This window comes from Cylas formicarius, unplaced genomic scaffold (genome assembly GCF_029955315.1).
Source record: "Cylas formicarius isolate icCylForm1 unplaced genomic scaffold, icCylForm1.1 PGA_scaffold_16__1_contigs__length_5364039, whole genome shotgun sequence".
Taxonomy (NCBI): Eukaryota; Metazoa; Arthropoda; class Insecta; order Coleoptera; family Brentidae; genus Cylas; species Cylas formicarius.
The window spans coordinates 3036673-3059703 of record NW_026844246.1 but is presented as its reverse complement, the minus strand read 5'-3'; positions in this window follow the sequence as shown (position 1 = coordinate 3059703).

The following is a 23031-nucleotide window of genomic DNA, read 5'->3' as shown; positions in this document are numbered from 1 at the left end:
GCCCTTATATTTCAAATGGCACATCACCAGAAATAGTCCTACTTTCAAACAGATTTAGCCCTGGTCTGTCGGTTAAGGCGTCTGACTAGAAATCAGATTCTCTATGGCAGCGTAGGTTCGAAACCTACCTACTGCAAACGGCCATTATTTTGCTTGAAATATATATTTTTTAATTAACAGCTAAGCCCAGAAATTTTTCTCAAATATGGGGATAGAGTACGTAAATTTATAAAAATATAATGGACTTATATTTCAACGCATGGCACATCACCAGAAATAGTTCGACTTTCAAACAGATTTAGCCCTGGTCTGTCGGTTAAGGCGTCTGACTAGAAATCAGATTCTCTATGGCAGCGTAGGTTCGAAACCTACCTACTGTAAACGACCATTTGTTTTGCTTGAAATATAATTTTTGTAATTAGCAGCTCCGCCCAGAAAATTTTGTCAATTATGGGGAGTGAGTGCATAAATTTAAAAAAAATATGCATACATATGCCCTTATATTTCAAATGGCACATCACCAGAAATAGTCCTACTTTCAAACAGATTTAGCCCTGGTCTGTCGGTTAAGGCGTCTGGATAGAAATCAGATTCGCTATGGCAGCAAAGGTTCGAAACCTACCTACTGCAAATGGCAATTGTTTTGCATGAAATATATATTTTTTAATTAACAGCTCAGCCCAGAAATTTTTCTCAAATATGGGGATTGAGTGCGTAAATTTATAAAAATATAATGGACTTATATTTCAACGCATGGCACATCACCAGAAATAGTTCGACTTTCAAACAGATTTAGCCTTGGTCTGTCGGTTAAGGCGTCTGACTAGAGATCAGATTCTCCATGGCAGCGTAGGTTCGAAACCTACCTACTGCAAACGGCCATTGTTTTGCTTGAAATATATATTTAACAGCTCAGCCCAGAAATTTTTCTCAAATATGGGGATTGAATACATAAATTTATAAAAATATAATGGCCTTATATTTCAACGCATGGTACATCACCAGAAATAGTTCGACTTTCAAACAGATTTAGCCTTGGTCTGTCGGTTAAGGCGTCTGACTAGAAATCAGATTCCCTATGGCAGCATAGGTTCGAAACCTACCTACTGCAAACGGCCATTGTTTTGCTTGAAATATATATTTAACAGCTCAGCCCAGAAATTTTTCTCAAATATGGGGATTGAATACATAAATTTATAAAAATATAATGGCCTTATATTTCAACGCATGGTACATCACCAGAAATAGTTCGACTTTCAAACAGATTTAGCCTTGGTCTGTCGGTTAAGGCGTCTGACTAGAGGTCAGGTTCTCCGTGGCAGCGTAGGTTCGAAACCTACCTACTGCAAACGGCCATTGTTTTGCTTGAAATATATATTTAACAGCTCAGCCCAGAAATTTTTCTCAAATATGGGGATTGAATACATAAATTTATAAAAATATAATGGACTTATATTCCAACGCATGGCACATCACCAGAAATAGTTCGACTTTCAAACAGATTTAGCCCTGGTCTGTCGGTTAAGGCGTCTGACTAGAAATCAGATTCTCCATGGCAGCGTAGGTTCGAAACCTACCTACTGCAAACGGCCATTATTTTGCTTGAAATATATATTTTTTAATTAACAGCTCAGCCCAGAAAATTTTGTCAATTATGGGGATTGAGTGCATAAATTTAAAATATTATGCATACATATGCCCTTATATTTCAAATGGCACATCACCAGAAATAGTCCTACTTTCAAACAGATTTAGCCCTGGTCTGTCGGTTAAGGCGTCTGACTAGAAATCAGATTCTCTATCAGCATAGGTTCGAAACCTACCTACTGCAAACGACCATTGTTTTGCTTGAAATATATATTTTTTAATTAACAGCTAAGCCCAGAAAATTTTCTCAAATATGGGGATTGAATACATAAATTTATAAAAATATAATGGCCTTATATTTCAACGCATGGCACATCACCAAAGAGAGTTCGACTTTCAAACAAATTTAGCTTTGATCTGTCGGTTAAGGCGTCTGACTAGAAATCAGATTCTCCATGGCAGCGTAGGTTCGAAATCTACCTACTGCAAGCGGCCATTGTTTTGCTTGAAATATATATTTTTTAATTAACAGCTCAGCCCAGAAATTTTTCTCAAATATGGAGATTGAATACATAAATTTATAAAAATATAATGGCCTTATATTTCAACGCATGGCACATCACCAAAAATAGTTCGACTTTCAAACAAATTTAGCTTTGATCTGTCGGTTAAGGCGTCTGACTAGAAATCAGATTCTCCATGGCAGCGTAGGTTCGATACCTACCTACTGCAAACGGCCATTATTTTGCTTGAAATATATATTTTTTAATTAACAGCTCAGCCCAGAAATTTTTCTCAAATATGGGGATTGAGTACGTAAATTTATAAAAATATAATGGACTTATATTTCAACGCATGGCACATCACCAGAAATAGTTCGACTTTCAAACAGATTTAGCCCTGGTCTCTCGGATAAGGCGTCTGACTTTAAATCAGATTCTCTATGGCAGCGTATTTTCCAAACCTACCTACTGCGAACGGAAATTGTTTTGCTTGAAATATATATTTTTTAGTTAACAGTTGAGCCCAGAAATTTTTCTCAAATACGGGGATTGATTACATAAATTTATAAAAATATAATGGCCTTATATTTCAACGCATTACACATCACCAGAAATAGTTCGACTTTCAAACAGATTTATCCTTGGTCTGTCGGTTAAAGCGTCTCACTAGAAATCAGATTCTCTATCAGCATAATTTCGAAACCTACCTATTGCAAACGACCATTTGTTTTGCTTGAAATATAATTTTTGTAATTAGCAGCTCAGCCCAGAAAATTTTGTCCATTATGGGGATTGAGTGCATAAATTTAAAACAATATGCATACATATGCCCTTATATTTCAAATGGCACATCACCAGAAATAGTCCTACTTTCAAACAGATTTAGCCCTGGTCTGTCGGTTAAAGCGTCTGACTAGAAATCAGATTCCCTATGGCAGCGTAGGTTCGAAACCTACCTACTGCAAACGGCCATTGTTTTGCTTGAAATATATATTTTTTAATTAACAGCTCAGCCCAGAAATTTTTCTCAAATATGGGGATTGAATACATAAATTTATAAAAATATAATGGCCTTATATTTCAACGCATGGCACATCACCAGAAATAGTTCGACTTTCAAACAAATTTAGCTTTGATCTGTCGGTTAAGGCGTCTGACTAGAAATCAGATTCTCCATGGCAGCGTAGGTTCGAAACCTACCTACTGCAAACGGCCATTGTTTTGCTTGAAATATATATTTTTTAATTAACAGCTCAGCCCAGAAATTTTTCTCAAATATGGGGATTGAATACATAAATTTATAAAAATATAATGGCCTTATATTTCAACGCATGGAACATCACCAGAAATAGTTCGACTTTCAAACAGATTTAGCCTTGGTCTGTCGGTTAAGGTGTCTGACTAAAAATCAGATTCTCCATGGCAGCGTAGGTTCGAAACCTACCTACTGCAAACGGCCATTATTTTGCTTGAAATATAATTTTTGCAATTAGCAGCTCAGCCCAGAAAATTTTGTCAATTATGGGGATTGAGTGCATAAATTTAAAACAATATGCATACATATGCCCTTATATTTCAAATGGCACATCACCAGAAATAGTCCTACTTTCAAACAGATTTAGCCCTGGTCTGTCGGTTAAGGCGTCTGACTAGAAATCAGATTCTCTATGGCAGCGTAGGTTCGAAACCTACCTACTGCAAACGGCCATTGTTTTGCTTGAAATATATATTTTTTAATTAACAGGTCAGCCCAGAAATTTTTCTCAAATGTGGGGATTGACTACATAAATTTATAAAAATATAATGGCCTTATATTTCAACGCATGGCACATCACCAGAAATAGTTCGACTTTCAAACAAATTTAGCTTTGATCTGTCGGTTAAGGCGTCTGACTAGAAATCAGATTCTCCATGGCAGCGTAGGTTCGAAACCTACCTACTGCAAACGGCCATTGTTTTGCTTGAAATATATATTTTTTAATTAACAGGTCAGCCCAGAAATTTTTCTCAAATGTGGGGATTGACTACATAAATTTATAAAAATATAATGGCCTTATATTTCAACGCATGGCACATCACCAGAAATAGTTCGACTTTCAAACAGATTTAGCCTTGGTCTGTCGGTTAAGGCGTCCGACTAGAAATCAGATTCTCTATCAGCATAGGTTCGAAACCTACCTACTGCAAACGAACATTTGTTTTGCTTGAAATATAATTTTTGTAATTAGCAGCTCAGCCCAGAAAATTTTGCCAATTATGGGGATTGAGTGCATAAATTTAAAACAATATGCATACATATGCCCTTATATTTCAAATGGCACATCACCAGAAATAGTCCTACTTTCAAACAGATTTAGCCCTGGTCTGTCGGTTAAGGCGTCTGACTAGAAATCAGATTCTCTATGGCAGCGTAGGTTCGAAACCTACCTACTGCAAACGGCCATTGTTTTGCTTGAAATATATATTTTTTAATTAACAGGTCAGCCCAGAAATTTTTCTCAAATATGGGGATTGATTACGTAAATTTATAAAAATATAATGGACTTATATTTCAACGCATGGAACATCACCAGAAATAGTTCGACTTTCAAACAGATTTAGCCTTGGTCTGTCGGTTAAGGTGTCTGACTAAAAATCAGATTCTCCATGGCAGCGTAGGTTCGAAACCTACCTACTGCAAACGGCCATTATTTTGCTTGAAATATAATTTTTGTAATTAGCAGCTCAGCCCAGAAAATTTTGTCAATTATGGGGATTGAGTGCATAAATTTAAAACAATATGCATACATATGCCCTTATATTTCAAATGGCACATCACCAGAAATAGTCCTACTTTCAAACAGATTTAGCCCTGGTCTGTCGGTTAAGGCGTCTGACTAGAAATCAGATTCTCTATGGCAGCGTAGGTTCGAAACCTACCTACTGCAAACGGCCATTGTTTTGCTTGAAATATATATTTTTTAATTAACAGGTCAGCCCAGAAATTTTTCTCAAATGTGGGGATTGACTACATAAATTTATAAAAATATAATGGCCTTATATTTCAACGCATGGCACATCACCAGAAATAGTTCGACTTTCAAACAGATTTAGCCTTGGTCTGTCGGTTAAGGCGTCCGACTAGAAATCAGATTCTCTATCAGCATAGGTTCGAAACCTACCTACTGCAAACGAACATTTGTTTTGCTTGAAATATAATTTTTGTAATTAGCAGCTCAGCCCAGAAAATTTTGTCAATTATGGGGATTGAGTGCATAAATTTAAAACAATATGCATACATATGCCCTTATATTTCAAATGGCACATCAACAGAAATAGTCCTACTTTCAAACAGATTTAGCCCTGGTCTGTCGGTTAAGGCGTCTGACTAGAAATCAGATTCTCTATTTCAGCGTAGGTTCGAAACTTACCTACTGCAAACGGCAATTGTTTTGCATGAAATATATATTTTTTAATTAACAGCTCAGCCCAGAAATTTTTCTCAAATATGGGGATTGAGTGCGTAAATTTATAAAAATATAATGGACTTATATTTCAACGCATGGCACATTAGCAGAAACAGTTCAACTTTCAAACAGATTTAGCCTTGGTCTCTCGGTTAAGGCGTCTGACTAGAAATCAGATTCTCCATGGCAACGTAGGTTCGAAACCTACCTATTGCAAACGGCCATTATTTTGCTTGAAATATATATTTTTTAATTAACAGCTCAGCCCAGAAATTTTTCTCAAATATGGGGATTGAGTACATAAATTTATAAAAATATAATGGACTTATATTTCAACGCATGGCACATCCCCAGAAATAGTTCGACTTTCAAACAGATTTAGCCTTGGTCTGTCGGTTAAGGCGTCTTACTAGAAATCAGATTCTCTATGGCAGCGTAGGTTCGAAACCTACCTACTGTAAACGACCATTTGTTTTGCTTGAAATATAATTTTTGTAATTAGCAGCTCCGCCCAGAAAATTTTGTCAATTATGGGGATTGAATACATAAATTTATAAAAATATAATGGCCTTATATTTCAACGTTAAGGCCTCTGACTAGAAATCAGATTCCCTATGGCAGCGTAGGTTCGAAACCTACCTACTGCAAACGGCCATTATTTTGCTTGAAATATATATTTTTTAATTAACAGCTCAGCAAAGAAATTTTTTTTAATATGGGGATAGAGTACGTAAATTTATAAAAATATAATGGATTTATATTTCAACGCATGGCACATCACCAGAAATAGTTCGACTTTCAGACAGATTTAGCCCTGGTCTGTCGGTTAAGGCGTCTGACTAGAAATCAGATTCTCTATGGCAGCGTAGGTTCGAAACCTACCTACCGCAAACGACCATTGTTTTGCTTGAAATATATATTTTTTAATTAACAGCTCGGCCCAGAAATTTTTCTCAAATATGGGGATTGAATACATAAATTTATAAAAATATAATGGCCTTATATTTCAACGCATGGCACAACAACAGAAATAGTTCGACTTTCAAACAGATTTAGCCTTGGTCTGTCGGTTAAGGCGTCTGACTAGAGATCAGATTCTCCATGGCAGCGTAGGTTCGAAACCTACCTACTGCAAACGGCTATGGTTTTGCTTGAAATATATATTTTTTAATTAACAGCTCAGCCCAGAAAATTTTCTCAAATATGGGGATTGAATACATAAATTTATAAAAATATAATGGCCTTATATTTCAACGTTAAGGCCTCTGACTAGAAATCAGATTCCCTATGGCAGCGTAGGTTCGAAATCTACCTACTGCAAAAGACCATTGTTTTGCTTGAAATATATATTTTTGAATTAACAGCTAAGCCCAGAAAATTTTCCCAAATATGGGGATTGAATACATAAATTTATAAAAATATAATGGCCTTATATTTCAACGCATGGCACAACAACAGAAATAGTCCGACTTTCAAACAGATTTAGCCTTGGTCTGTCGTTTAAGGCGTCTGACTAGAAATCAGATTCACTATTGCAGCGTAGGTTCGAAACCTACCTACTGCAAACGGCCATTGTTTTGCTTGAAATATATATTTTTTAATTAACAGCTCAGCCCAGAAATTTTTCTCAAATATGGGGATAGAGTACGTAAATTTATAAAAATATAATGGACTTATATTTCAACGCATGGCACATCACCAGAAATAGTTCGACTTTCAAACAGATTTAGCCCTGGTCTGTCGGTTAAGGCGTCTGACTAGAAATCAGATTCTCTATGGCAGCGTAGGTTCGAAACCTACCTACTGCAAACGGCCATTATTTTGCTTGAAATATATATTTTTTAATTAACAGCTCAGCCCAGAAATTTTCCTCAAATATGGGGATAGAGTACGTAAATTTATAAAAATATAATGGACTTATATTTCAACGCATGGCACATCACCAGAAATAGTTCGACTTTCAAACAGATTTAGCCCTGGTCTGTCGGTTAAGGCGTCTGACTAGAAATCAGATTCTCTATGGCAGCGTAGGTTCGAAACCTACCTACTGTAAACGACCATTTGTTTTGCTTGAAATATAATTTTTGTAATTAGCAGCTCCGCCCAGAAAATTTTGTCAATTATGGGGATTGAGTGCATAAATTTAAAACAATATGCATACATATGCCCTTATATTTCAAATGGCACATCACCAGAAATAATCCTACTTTCAAACAGATTTAGCACTGGTCTGTCGGTTAAGGCGTCTGACTAGAAATCAGATTCCCTATGGCAGCGTAGGTTCGAAACCTACCTACTGCAAACGACCATTGTTTTGCTTGAAATATATATTTTTTAATTAACAGCTCGGCCCAGAAATTTTTCTCAAATATGGGGATTGAATACATAAATTTATAAAAATATAATGGCCTTATATTTCAACGCATGGCACAACAACAGAAATAGTTCGACTTTCAAACAGATTTAGCCTTGGTCTTTCGGTTAAGGCGTCTGACTAGAGATCAGATTCTCCATGGCAGTGTAGGTTCGAAACCTACCTACTGCAAACGGCCATTGTTTTGCTTGAAATATATATTTAACAGCTCAGCCCAGAAATTTTTCTCAAATATGGGGATTGAATACATAAATTTATAAAAATATAATGGCCTTATATTTCAACGCATGGTACATCACCAGAAATAGTTCGACTTTCAAAGAGATTTAGCCTTGGTCTGTCGGTTAAGGCGTCTGACTAGAAATCAGATTCCCTATGGCAGCGTAGGTTCGAAACCTACCTACTGCAAACGGCCATTGTTTTTCTTGAAATATATATTTAACAACTCAGCCCAGAAATTTTTCTCAAATATGGGGATTGAATACATAAATTTATAAAAATATACTGGCCTTATATTTCAACGCATGGTACATCACCAGAAATAGTTCGACTTTCAAACAGATTTAGCCTTGGTCTGTCGCTTCAGGCGTCTGACTAGAAATCAGGTTTTCCATGGCAGCGTAGGTTCGAAACCTACCTACTGCAAACGGCCATTGTTTTGCTTGAAATATATATTTAACAGCTCAGCCCAGAAATTTTTCTTAAATATGGGGATTGAATACATAAATTTATAAAAATATAATGGACTTATATTTCAACGCATGGCACATCACCAGAAATAGTTCGACTTTCAAACAGATTTAGCCCTGGTCTGTCGGTTAAGGCGTCTGACTAGAAATCAGATTCTCCATGGCAGCGTAGGTTCGAAACCTACCTACTGCAAGCGGCCATTATTTTGCTTGAAATATATATTTTTTAATTAACAGCTCAGCCCAGAAAATTTTGTCAATTATGGGGATTGAGTGCATAAATTTAAAATATTATGCATACATATGCCCTTATATTTCAAATTGCACATCACCAGAAATAGTCCTACTTTCAAACAGATTTAGCCCTGGTCTGTCGGTTAAGGCGTCTGACTAGAAATCAGATTCTCCATGGCAGCGTAGGTTCGAAACATACCTACTGCAAACGGCCATTATTTTGCTTGAAAGATATATTTTTTAATCAACAGCTAAGCCCAGAAAATTTTCTCAAATATGGGGATTGAATACATAAATTTATAAAAATATAATGGCCTTATATTTCAACGCATGGCACATCACCAAAGATAGTTCGACTTTCAAACAGATTTAGCCTTGGTCTGTCGGTTAAAGCGTCTGACTAGAAATCAGATTCCCTATGGCAGCGTAGGTTCGAAATCTACCTACTGCAAACGGCCATTGTTTTGCTTGAAATATATATTTTTTAATTAACAGCTCAGCCCAGAAATTTTTCTCAAATATGGGGATTGAGTACATAAATTTATAAAAATATATTGGACTTATATTTCAACGCATGGCACATTAGCAGAAATAGTTCAACTTTCAAACAGATTTAGCCTTGGTCTCTCGGTTAAGGCGTCTGACTATAAATCAGATTCTCCATGGCAGCGTAGGTTCGAAACCTACCTATTGCAAACGGCCATTATTTTGCTTGAAATATATATTTTTTAATTAACAGCTCAGCCCAGAAATTTTTCTCAAATATGGGGATTGAGTACGTAAATTTATAAAAATATAATGGACTTGAAATCAGATTCTCTATCAGCATAGGTTCGAAACCAACCTACTGCAAACGACCATGGTTTTGCTTGAAATATATATTTTTTAATTAACAGCTAAGCCCAGAAAATTTTCTCAAATATGGGGATTGAATACATAAATTTATAAAAATATAATGGCCTTATATTTCAACGCATGGCACATCACCAAAAATAGTTCAACTTTCAAACAGATTTAGCCTTGGTCTCTCGGTTAAGGCGTCTGACTAGAAATCAGATTCTCCATGGCAGCGTAGGTTCGATACCTACCTACTGCAAACGACCATTTGTTTTGCTTGAAATATAATTTTTGTAATTAGCAGCTCAGCCCAGAAAATTTTGTCAATTATGGGGATTGAGTGCATAAATTTAAAACAATATGCATACATATGCCCTTATATTTCAAATGGCACATCACCAGAAATAGTCCTACTTTCAAACAGATTTAGCCCTGGTCTGTCGGTTAAGGCGTCTGAATAGAAATCAGATTCTCTATGGCAGCGTAGGTTCGAAACCTACCTACTGCAAACGGCCATTGTTTTGCTTGAAATATATATTTTTTAATTAACAGGTCAGCCCAGAAATTTTTCTCAAATATGGGGATTGACTACATAAATTTATAAAAATATAATGGCCTTATATTTCAACGCATGGGCACATCACCAGAAATAGTTCGACTTTCAAACAGATTTAGCCTTGGTCTGTCGGTTAAGGTATCTGACTAGAAATCAGATTCTCTATCAGCATAGGTTCGAAACCTACCAACAGCAAACGACCATTTGTTTTGCTTGAAATATAATTTTTGTAATTAGCAGCTTAGCCCAGAAAATTTTGTCAATTATGGGGATTGAGTGCATAAATTTAAAACAATATGCACACATATGCCCTTATATTTCAAATGGCACATCACCAGAAATTGTCCTACTTTCAAACAGATTTAGCCCTGGTCTGTCGGTTAAGGCGTCTGACTAGAAATCAGATTCTCTATGGCAGCGTAGGTTCGAAACCTACCTACTGCAAACGGCCATTGTTTTGCTTGAAATATATATTTTTTAATTAACAGGTCAGCGCAGAAATTTTTCTCAAATATGGGGATTGACTACATAAATTTATAAAAATATTATGGCCTTATATTTCAACGCATGGCACATCACCAGGAATAGTTCGACTTTCAAAGAGATTTAGCCTTGGTCTGTCGGTTAAGGCGTCTGACTAGAAATCAGATTCTCTATCAACATAAGTTCGAAACCTACCTACTGCAAACGACCATTGTTTTGCTTGAAATATATCTTTTTTAATTAACAGCTAAGCCCAGAAATTTTTTTCAAATATGGTAATTGAATACATAAATTTATAAAAATATAATGGCCTTATATTTCAACGCATGGCACATCACCAGAAATAGTTCGACTTTCAAACAGATTTAGCCTTGGTCTGTCGGTTAAGGCGTCTGACTACAAATCAGATTCTTCATGGCAGCGTAGGTTCGATACCTACATACTGGAAACAGCCATTGTTTTGCTTCAAATATATATTTTTTAATTAACAGCTCAGCAAATAAATTTTTCTCAAATATGGGGATTGAGTTCATAAATTTAAAACAATATAATGCCTTTATATTTCAAATGGCACATCACCAGAAATAGTTCTACTTTCAAACAGATTTAGCGTTGGTCTGTCGGTTAAGGCGTCTGACTAGAAATCAGATTCCCTATGACAGCGTAGGTTCGAAACCTACCTACTGCAAACGGCCATTGTATTGCTTGAAATATATATTTTTTAATTAACAGCTCAGCCCAGAAATTTTTCTCAAATATGGGGATTGAATACATAAATTTATAAAAATATAATGGCCTTGTATTTCAACGCATGGCACATCACCAAAAATAGTTCGACTTTCAAACAGATTTAGCCTTGGTCTGTCGGTTAAGGCGTCTGACTAGAAATCAGATTCTCTATCAACATAGGTTCGAAACCTACCTACTGCAAACGACCATTGTTTTGCTTGAAATATATCTTTTTTAATTAACAGCTAAGCGCAGAAATTTTTTTCAAATATGGTAATTGAATACATAAATTTATAAAAATATAATGGCCCTTATATTTCAACGCATGGCACATCACCAGAAATAGTTCGACTTTCAAACAGATTTAGCCTTGCTCTGTCGGTTAAGGCGTCTGACTACAAATCAGATTCTTCATGGCAGCGTAGGTTCGATACCTACCTACTGCAAACAGCCATTGTTTTGCTTCAAATATATATTTTTTAATTAACAGCTCAGCAAATAAATTTTTCTCAAAAATGGGGATTGAGTTCATAAATTTAAAACAATATAATGCCTCTATATTTCAAATGGCACATCACCAGAAATAGTTCTAAATCAAACAGATTTAACTCTGGTCTGTCGGTTAAGGCATCTGTCTAGAAATCAGATTCTCCATAGCAGCGTAGTTTCGAAAGCTACCTACTGCAAACGGCCATTATTTTGCTTGAAATATATATTTTTTAATAGTTCGACTTTCAAACAGATTTAGCCTTGCTCTGTCGGTTAAGGCGTCTGACTACAAATCAGATTCTTCATGGCAGCGTAGGTTCGATACCTACCTACTGCAAACAGCCATTGTTTTGCTTCAAATATATATCTTTTAATTAACAGCTCAGCAAATAAATTTTTCTCAAAAATGGGGATTGAGTTCATAAATTTAAAACAATATAATGCCTCTATATTTCAAATGGCACATCACCAGAAATAGTTCTAAATCAAACAGATTTAACTCTGGTCTGTCGGTTAAGGCGTCTGACTAGAAGTCAGATTCTCCATGGCAACGTACGTTCGAAACCTACCTACTGCAAACGACCATTTGATTTGCTTGAAATATAATTTTTGTAATTAGCAGCTCAGTCCAGAAAATTTTGTCAATTATGGGGATTGAGTGCATAAATTTAAAACAATATGCATACATATGCCCTTATATATTTCAAATGGCACATCACCAGAAATAGTCCTACTTTCAAACAGATTTAGCCTTGGTCTGTCGGTTAAGGCGTCTGACTAGAAATCAGATTCTCTCTGGCAGCGTAGGTTCGAAACCTACCTAGTGCAAACGGAAATTGTTTTGCTTGAAATATATATTTTTAATTAACAGCTCAGCCCAGAAATTTATCTCAAATATGGGGATTGACAACATAAATTTCAAAAAACATAATGGCCTTATATTTCAACGCATGGCACATCACCAGAAATAGTTCGACTTTCAAACAGATTTAGCCTTGGTCTGTCGGTTAAGGCGTCTGACTAGAAATCAGATTCTCCATGGCAGCGTAGGTTCGAAACCTACCTACTGCAAACGGCCATTATTTTGCTTGATATATATATTTTTTAGTTAACAGCTCAGCCCAGAAATTTTTCTCAAATATGGGGGTAGAGTACGTAAATTTATAAATATATAATGGATTTATATTTCAACGCATGGCACATCACCAGAAATAGTTCGACTTTCAAACAGATTTAGCCCTGGTCTGTCTGTTAAGGCGTCTGACTAGAAATCAGATTCTCTATGGCAGCGTAGGTTCGAAACCTACCTACTGCAAACGGCCATTGTTTTTCTTGAAATATATATTTAACAACTCAGCCCAGAAATTTTTCTCAAATATGGGGATTGAATACATAAATTTATAAAAATATACTGGCCTTATATTTCAACGCATGGTACATCACCAGAAATAGTTCGACTTTCAAACAGATTTAGCCTTGGTCTGTCGGTTAAGGCGTCTGACTAGAAATCAGATTCTCTATTGCAGCGTAGGTTCGAAACCTACCTACTGTAAACGACCATTTGTTTTGCTTGAAATATAATTTTTGTAATTAGCAGCTCCGCCCAGAAAATTTTGTCAATTATGGGGATTGAGTGCATAAAATTAAAACAATATGCATACATATGCCCTTATATTTCAAATGGCACATCACCAGAAATAATCCCACTTTCAAACAGATTTAGCACTGGTCTGTCGGTTAAGGCGTCTGACTAGAAATCAGATTCCCTATGGCAGCGTAGGTTCGAAACCTACCTACTGCAAACGACCATTGTTTTGCTTGAAATATATATTTTTAAATTAACAGCTCAGCCCAGAAATTTTTCTCAAATATGGGAGTAGAGTACGTAAATTTATAAAAATATAATGGACTTATATTTCAACGCATGGCACACCACCAGAAATAGTTCGACTTTCAAACAGATTTAGATTTGGTCTGTCGGTTAAGGCGTCTGACTAGAAATCAGATTCTCCATGGCAGCGTAGGATCGATAACTACCTACTGCAAACGGCCATTGTTTTGCGTGAAATATATATTTGTTAATTAACAACTCAGATCAGAAATTTTTCTCAAATATGGGGATTGAATACATAAATTTATAAAAATATAATGGCCTTATATTACAACGCATAGCACAACAACAGAAATAGTTCGACTTTCAAACAGATTTAGCCTTGGTCTGTCGGATAAGGCATCTGACTAGAAATCAGATTCTCCATGGCAGCGTAGGATCGATAACTACCTACTGCAAACGGCCATTGTTTTGCGTGAAATATATATTTTTTAATTAACAGCTCAGCTCAGAAATTTTTCTCAAATATGGGGATTGAGTACATAAATTTATAAAAATATAATGGACTTATATTTCAACGCATGGAACATCACCAGAAATAGTTCGACTTTCAAACAGATTTAGCCTTGGTCTGTCGGTTAAGGCGTCTGACTAGAAATCAGATTCTCTATTGCAGCGTAGGTTCGAAACCTACCTACTGTAAACGACCATTTGTTTTGCTTGAAATATAATTTTTGTAATTAGCAGCTCAGCCCAGAAAATTTTGTCAATTATGGGGATTGAGTGCATAAATTTAAAACAATATGCATACATATGCCCTTATATTTCAAATGGCACATCACCAGAAATAGTCCTACTTTCAAACAGATTTAGCCCTGGTCTGTCAGTTAAGGCGCCTGACTAGAAATCAGATTCTCTATGGCAGCATAGGTTCGAAACCTACCTACTGCAAACGGCAATTGTTTTGCATGAAATATATATTTTTTAATTAACAGCTCAGCCCAGAAATTTTTCTCAAATATGGGGATTGAGTACGTAAATTTATAAAAATATAATTGACTTATATTTCAACGCATGGCCCATCACCAGAAATAGTTCGGCTTTCAAACAAATTTAGCCTTGGTCTGTCGGTTAAAGCGTCTGACTAGAAATTAGATTCCCTATGGCAGCGTAGGTTCGAAACCTACCTACTGCAAACGGCCATTGTTTTGCTTGAAATATATATTTTTTAATTAACAGCTCAGCCCAGAAATTTTTCTCAAATATGGGGATTGAATACATAAATTTATAAAAATATAATGGCCTTATATTTCAACGCATGGCACATCACCAAAAATAGTTCGACTTTCAAACAAATTTAGCTTTGATCTGTCGGTTAAGGCGTCTGACTAGAAATCAGATTCTCCATGGCAGCGTAGGTTCGATACCTACCTACTGCATACGGCCATTGTTTTGCTTGAAATATATATTTTTTAATTAACAGCTCAGCTCAGAAATTTTTCTAAAATATGGGGATTGAGTACATAAATTTATAAAAATATAATGGACTTATATTTCAACGCATGGCACATTAGCAGAAACAGTTCAACTTTGAAACAGATTTAGCCTTGGTCTCTCGGTTAAAGCGTCTGACTAGAAATCAGATTCTCCATGGCAACGTAGGTTCGAAACCTACCTATTGCAAACGGCCATTATTTTGCTTGAAATATATATTTTTTAATTAACAGCTCAGCCCAGAAATTTTTCTCAAATATGGGGATTGAGTACGTAAATTTATAAAAATATAATGGACTTATATTTCAACGCATGGACATCACCCGAAATAGTTCGACTTTCAAACAGATTTAGCCTTGGTCTGTCGGTTAAGGCGTCTGACTAGAAATCAGATTCTCTATTGCAGCGTAGGTTCGAAACCTACCTACTGTAAACGACCATTTGTTTTGCTTGAAATATAATTTTTGTAATTAGCAGCTCCGCCCAGAAAATTTTGTCAATTATGGGGATTGAGTGCATAAATTTAAAACAATATGCATACATATGCCCTTATATTTCAAATGGCACATCACCAGAAATAATCCTACTTTCAAACAGATTTAACACTGGTCTGTCGGTTAAGGCGTCTGACTAGAAATCAGATTCTCTATGGCAGCGTAGGTTCGAAACCTACCTACTGCAAACGGCCATTGTATTGCTTGAAATATATATTTTTTAATTAACAGCTCAGCCCAGAAAATTTTCTCAAATATGGGGATTGAATACATAAATTTATAAAAATATAATGGCCTTATATTTCAACGTTAAGGCCTCTGACTAGAAATCAGATTTCCTATGGCAGCGTAGGTTCGAAACCTACATATTGCAAACGGCCATTATTTTGCTTGAAATATATATTTTTTAATTAACAGCTCAGCCCAGAAATTTTTCTCAAATATGGGGATTGAGTACGTAAATTTATAAAAATATAATGGACTTATATTTCAACGCATGGCACATCACCAGAAATAGTTCGACTTTCAAACAGATTTAGCCCTGGTCTCTCGGATAAGGCGTCTGACTTTAAATCAGATTCTCTATGGCAGCGTAGGTTCCAAACCTACCTACTGCAAACGGAAATTGTTTTGCTTGAAATATATATTTTTTAGTTAACAGTTGAACCCAGAAATTTTTCTCAAATACGGGGATTGATTACATAAATTTATAAAAATATAATGGCCTTATGTTTCAACGCATGGCACATCACCAGAAATAGTTCGACTTTCAAACAGATTTAGCCTTGGTCTGTCGGTTAAGGCGTCTGACTAGAAATCAGATTCCCTATGGCAGCGTAGGTTCGAAACCTACCTACTGCAAACGACCATTGTTTTGCTTGAAATATATATTTTTTAATTAACAGCTAAGCCCTGAAAATTTACTCAAATATGGGGATTGAATACATAAATTTATAAAAATATAATGGCCTTATATTTCAACGCATGGCACAACAACAGAAATAGTTCGACTCTCAAACAGATATAGCCTTGGTCTGTGGGTTAAGGCGTCTGACTAGTAATCAGATTCCCTATGGCAGCGTAGGTTCGAAACCTACCTACTGCAAACGGCCATTGTTTTGCTTGAAATATATATTTTTTAATTAACAGCTCAGCCCAGAAATTTTTCTCAAATATGGGAGTAGAGTACGTAAATTTATAAAAATATAATGGACTTATATTTCAACGCATGGCACACCACCAGAAATAGTTCGACTTTCAAACAGATTTAGATTTGGTCTGTCGGTTAAGGCGTCTGACTAGAAATCAGATTCTCCATGGCAGCGTAGGATCGATAACTACCTACTGCAAACGGCCATTGTTTTGCGTGAAATATATATTTTTTAATTAACAGCTCAGCTCAGAAATTTTTCTCAAATATGGGGATTGAGTACATAAATTTATAAAAATATAATGGACTTATATTTCAACGCATGGAACATCACCAGAAATAGTTCGACTTTCAAACAGATTTAGCCTTGGTCTGTCGGTTAAGGCGTCTGACTAGAAATCAGATTCTCTATTGCAGCGTAGGTTCGAAACCTACCTACTGTAAACGACCATTTGTTTTGCTTGAAATATAATTTTTGTAATTAGCAGCTCAGCCCAGAAAATTTTGTCAATTATGGGGATTGAGTGCATAAATTTAAAACAATATGCATACACATGCCCTTATATTTCAAATGGCACATCACCAGAAATAGTCCTACTTTCAAACAGATTTAGCCCTGGTCTGTCAGTTAAGGCGTCTGACTAGAAATCAGATTCTCTATGGCAGCATAGGTTCGAAACCTACCTACTGCAAACGGCAATGGTTTTGCATGAAATATATATTTTTTAATTAACAGCTCAGCCCAGAAATTTTTCTCAAATATGGGGATTGAGTACGTAAATTTATAAAAATATAATTGACTTATATTTCAACGCATGGCCCATCACCAGAAATAGTTCGGCTTTCAAACAAATTTAGCCTTGGTCTGTCGGTTAAAGCGTCTGACTAGAAATCAGATTCCCTATGGCAGCGTAGGTTCGAAACCTACCTACTGCAAACGGCCATTGTTTTGCTTGAAATATATATTTTTTAATTAACAGCTCAGCTCAGAAATTTTTCTAAAATATGGGGATTGAGTACATAAATTTATAAAAATATAATGGACTTATATTTCAACGCATGGCACATTAGCAGAAACAGTTCAACTTTCAAACAGATTTAGCCTTGGTCTCTCGGTTAAGGCGTCTGACTAGAAATCAGATTCTCCATGGCAACGTAGGTTCGAAACCTACCTATTGCAAACGGCCATTATTTTGCTTGAAATATATATTTTTTAATTAACAGCTCAGCCCAGAAATTTTTCTCAAATATGGGGATTGAGTACGTAAATTTATAAAAATATAATGGACTTATATTTCAACGCATGGCACATCACCCGAAATAGTTCGACTTTCAAACAGATTTAGCCTTGGTCTGTCGGTTAAGGCGTCTGACTAGAAATCAGATTCTCTATTGCAGCGTAGGTTCGAAACCTACCTACTGTAAACGACCATTTGTTTTGCTTGAAATATAATTTTTGTAATTAGCAGCTCCGCCCAGAAAATTTTGTCGATTATGGGGATTGAGTGCATAAATTTAAAACAATATGCATACATATGCCCTTATATTTCAAATGGCACATCACCAGAAATAATCCTACTTTCAAACAGATTTAGCACTGGTCTGTCGGTTAAGGCGTCTGACTAGAAATCAGATTCTCTATGGCAGCGTAGGTTCGAAACCTACCTACTGCAAACGGCCATTGTTTTGCTTGAAATATATATTTTTTAATTAACAGCTCAGCCCAGAAAATTTTCTCAAATATGGGGATTGAATACATATATTTATAAAAATATAATGGCCTTATATTTCAACGTTAAGGCCTCTGACTAGAAATCAGATTTCCTATGGCAGCGTAGGTTCGAAACCTACATATTGCAAACGGCCATTATTTTGCTTGAAATATATATTTTTTAATTAACAGCTCAGCCCAGAAATTTTTCTCAAATATGGGGATTGAGTACGTAAATTTATAAAAATATAATGGACTTATATTTCAACGCATGGCACATCACCAGAAATAGTTCGACTTTCAAACAGATTTAGCCCTGGTCTCTCGGATAAGGCGTCTGACTTTAAATCAGATTCTCTATGGCAGCGTAGGTTCCAAACCCACCTACTGCAAACGGAAATTGTTTTGCTTGAAATATATATTTTTTAGTTAACAGTTGAACCCAGAAATTTTTCTCAAATACGGGGATTGATTACATAAATTTATAAAAATATAATGGCCTTATATTTCAACGCATTACACATCACCAGAAATAGTTCGACTTTCAAACAGATTTATCCTTGGTCTGTCGGTTAAAGCGTCTCACTAGAAATCAGATTCTCTGTCAGCATAGTTTCGAAAAATACCTACTGCAAACGACCATTTGTTTTGCTTGAAATATAATTTTTGTAATTAGCAGCTCAGCCCAGAAAATTTTGTCAATTATGGGGATTGAGTGCATAAATTTAAAACAATATGCATACATATGCCCTTATATTTCAAATGGCACATCACCAGAAATAGTCCTACTTTCAAACAGATTTAGCCCTGGTCTGTCGGTTAAGGCGTCTGAATAGAAATCAGATTCTCTATGGCAGCGTAGGTTCGAAACCTACCTACTGCAAACGGCCATTGTTTTGCTTGAAATATGTATTTTTTAATTAACAGGTCAGCCCAGAAATTTTTCTCAAATATGGGGATTGACTACATAAATTTATAAAAATATAATGGCCTTATATTTCAACGCATGGGCATATCACCAGAAATAGTTCGACTTTCAAACAGATTTAGCCTTGGTCTGTCGGTTAAGGTATCTGACTAGAAATCAGATTCTCTATCAGCATAGGTTCGAAACCTACCTACAGCAAACGACCATTTGTTTTGCTTGAAATATAATTTTTGTAATTAGCAGCTTAGCCCAGAAAATTTTGTCAATTATGGGGATTGAGTGCATAAATTTAAAACAATATGCACACATATGCCCTTATATTTCAAATGGCACATCACCAGAAATTGTCCTACTTTCAAACAGATTTAGCCCTGGTCTGTCGGTTAAGGCGTCTGACTAGAAATCAGATTCTCTATGGCAGCGTAGGTTCGAAACCTACCTACTGCAAACGGCCATTGTTTTGCTTGAAATATATATTTTTTAATTAACAGGTCAGCGCAGAAATTTTTCTCAAATATGGGGATTGACTACATAAATTTATAAAAATATTATGGCCTTATATTTCAACGCATGGCACATCACCAGGAATAGTTCGACTTTCAAACAGATTTAGCCTTGGTCTGTCGGTTAAGGCGTCTGACTAGAAATCAGATTCTCTATCAACATAGGTTCGAAACCTACCTACTGCAAACGACCATTGTTTTGCTTGAAATATATCTTTTTTAATTAACAGCTAAGCCCAGAAATTTTTTTCAAATATGGTAATTGAATACATAAATTTATAAAAATATAATGGCCTTATATTTCAACGCATGGCACATCACCAGAAATAGTTCGACTTTCAAACAGATTTAGCCTTGGTCTGTCGGTTAAGGCGTCTGACTACAAATCAGATTCTTCATGGCAGCGTAGGTTCGATACCTACATACTGGAAACAGCCATTGTTTTGCTTCAAATATATATTTTTTAATTAACAGCTCAGCAAATAAATTTTTCTCAAATATGGGGATTGAATACATAAATTTATAAAAATATAATGGCCTTATATTTCAACGCATGGCACAACAACAGAAATAGTCCGACTTTCAAACAGATTTAGCCTTGGTCTGTCGGTTAAGGCGTCTGATTAGAAATCAGATTCACTATGGCAGCGTAGGTTCGAAACCTACCTACTGCAAACGGCCATTGTTTTGCTTGAAATATATATTTTTTAATTAACAGCTCAGCCCAGAAATTTTTCTCAAATATGGGGATTGAATACATAAATTTATAAAAATATAATGGACTTATATTTCAACGCATGGCACATCACCAGAAATAGTTCGACTTTCAAACAGATTTAGCCTTGGTCTGTCGGTTAAGGCGTCTGGCTAGAAATCAGATTCTCTATCAGCATAGGTTCGAAACCTACCTACTGCAAACGAACATTTGTTTTGCTTGAAATATAATTTTTGTAATTAGCAGCTCAGCCCAGAAAATTTTGTCAATTATGGGGATTCAGTGCATAAATTTAAAACAAGATGCATACATATGCCCTTATATTTCAAATGGCACATCACCAGAAATAGTATTACTTTCAAACAGATTTAGCCCTGGTCTGTCGGTTAAGGCGTCTGACTAGAAATCAGATTCTCTATGGCAGCGTAGGTTCGAAACCTACCTACTGCAAACGGCCATTATTTTGCTTGAAATATATATTTTTTAATTAACAGCTCAACCCAGAAATTTTTCTCAAATATGGGGATAGAGTACGTAAATTTATAAAAATATAATGGTCTTATATTTCAACGCATGGCACATCACCAGAAATAGTTCGACTTTCAAACAGATTTAGCCCCGGTCTGTCGGTTAAGGCGTCTGACTAGAAATCAGATTCTCTATGGCAGCGTAGGTTCGAAACCTACCTACTGTAAACGACCATTTGTTTTGCTTGAAATATATATTTTTTAATTAACAGCTCAGCCCAGAAATTTTTCTCAAATATGGGGATTGACAAAATAAATTTCAAAAAACATAATGGCCTTATATTTCAACGCATGGCACATCACCAGAAATAGTTCGACTTTCAAACAGATTTAGCCTTGGTCTGTCGGTTAAGGCGTCTGACTAGAAATCAGATTCTCCATGGCAGCGTAGGTTCGAAACCTACCTACTGCAAACGGCCATTATTTTGCTTGATATATATATATTTTAATTAACAGCTCAGCCCAGAAATTTTTCTCAAATATGGGGATTGACAACATAAATTTCAAAAAACATAATGGCCTTATATTTCAACGCATGGCACATCACCAGAAATAGTTCGACTTTCAAACAGATTTAGCCTTGGTCTGTCGGTTAAGGCGTCTGACTAGAAATCAGATTCTCTATGGCAGCGTAGGTTCGAAACCTACCTACTGTAAACGACCATTTGTTTTGCTTGAAATATAATTTTTGTAATTAGCAGCTCCGCCCAGAAAATTTTGTCAATTATGGGGATTGAGTGCATAAAATTAAAACAATATGCATACATATGCCCTTATATTTCAAATGGCACATCACCAGAAATAATCCCACTTTCAAACAGATTTAGCACTGGTCTGTCGGTTAAGGCGTCTGACTAGAAATCAGATTCTCTATGGCAGCGTAGGTTCGAAACCTACCTACTGCAAACGGCCATTGTTTTGCTTGAAATATATATTTTTTAATTAACAGCTCAGCCCAGAAAATTTTCTCAGATATGGGGGTAGAGTACGTAAATTAATAAAAATATAATGGACTTATATTTCAACGCATGGCACATCACCAGAAATAGTTCGACTTTCAAACAGATTTAGCCTTGGTCTGTCGGTTAAGGCGTATGAATAGAAATCAGATTCCCTATGGCAGCGTAGGTTCGAAACCTACCTACTGCAAACGACCATTGTTTTGCTTGAAATATATATTTTTTAATTAACAGCTAAGCCCAGAAATTTTTCTCAAATATGGGGGTAGAGTACGTAAATTAATAAAATTATAATGGACTTATATTTCAACGCATGGCACATCACCAGAAATAGTTCGACTTTCAAACAGATATAGCCTTGGTCTGTCGGTTAAGGCGTCTGACTAGTAATCAGATTCCCTATGGCAGCGTAGGTTCGAAACCTACCTACTGCAAACGGCCATTGTTTTGCTTGAAATATATATTTTTTAATTAACAGCTCAGCCCAGAAATTTTTCTCAAATATGGGGGTAGAGTACGTAAATTAATAAAAATATAATGGACTTATATTTCAACGCATGGCACATCACCAGAAATAGTTCGACTTTCAAACAGATTTAGATTTGGTCTGTCGGTTAAGGCGTCTGACTAGAAATTAGATTCTCCATGGCAGCGTAGGATCGATAACTACCTACTGCAAACGGCCATTGTTTTGCGTGAAATATATATTTGTTAATTAACAACTCAGATCAGAAATTTTTCTCAAATATTGGGATTGAATACATAAATTTATAAAAATATAATGGCCTTATA